The sequence below is a fragment of the Solanum pennellii genome, chromosome 2 (assembly GCF_001406875.1).
Source record: "Solanum pennellii chromosome 2, SPENNV200".
Lineage (NCBI taxonomy): Eukaryota > Viridiplantae > Streptophyta > Magnoliopsida > Solanales > Solanaceae > Solanum > Solanum pennellii.
The window spans coordinates 7,502,517-7,502,979 of record NC_028638.1 but is presented as its reverse complement, the minus strand read 5'-3'; positions in this window follow the sequence as shown (position 1 = coordinate 7,502,979).

Sequence of the window (463 nt, the reverse complement as noted above, 5' to 3'; positions counted from 1 at the left end):
AATTTTACAAATATAAATGAATAAGATGATATATTTGCATTTAAGACTATTAAGAATAAAAATGTAATTTGATTATAACAAAAATCCATTTTAAGAAAGATAGTAAGAAAAATAAATAATCTAGAAACATTCTTCTATATATGAACTTAATGATGATCAAAGGTAAACATGTAACTTCATGGAAAAAAAAATCTACCAAAAATGATGACAAGAAAACTAAATAGTCCTAGAAATATCTTTAGTTATTGTTCTTACTATCAACTCATTTTGTTATTCCTCATTACTCTATTTTACTATTACTTTAGTTGATTTTTTAATAATTTTTTATTGATTATACTTAATAAAAATGTCTTCTTAAATATAAAAAATCATTATTTAAAAATATAATTAATTAATTTCACTTTTATTTTTGCTCTAATTAATATATCTGAAAAGAAATAAGTATCATAAATCATGTCATATA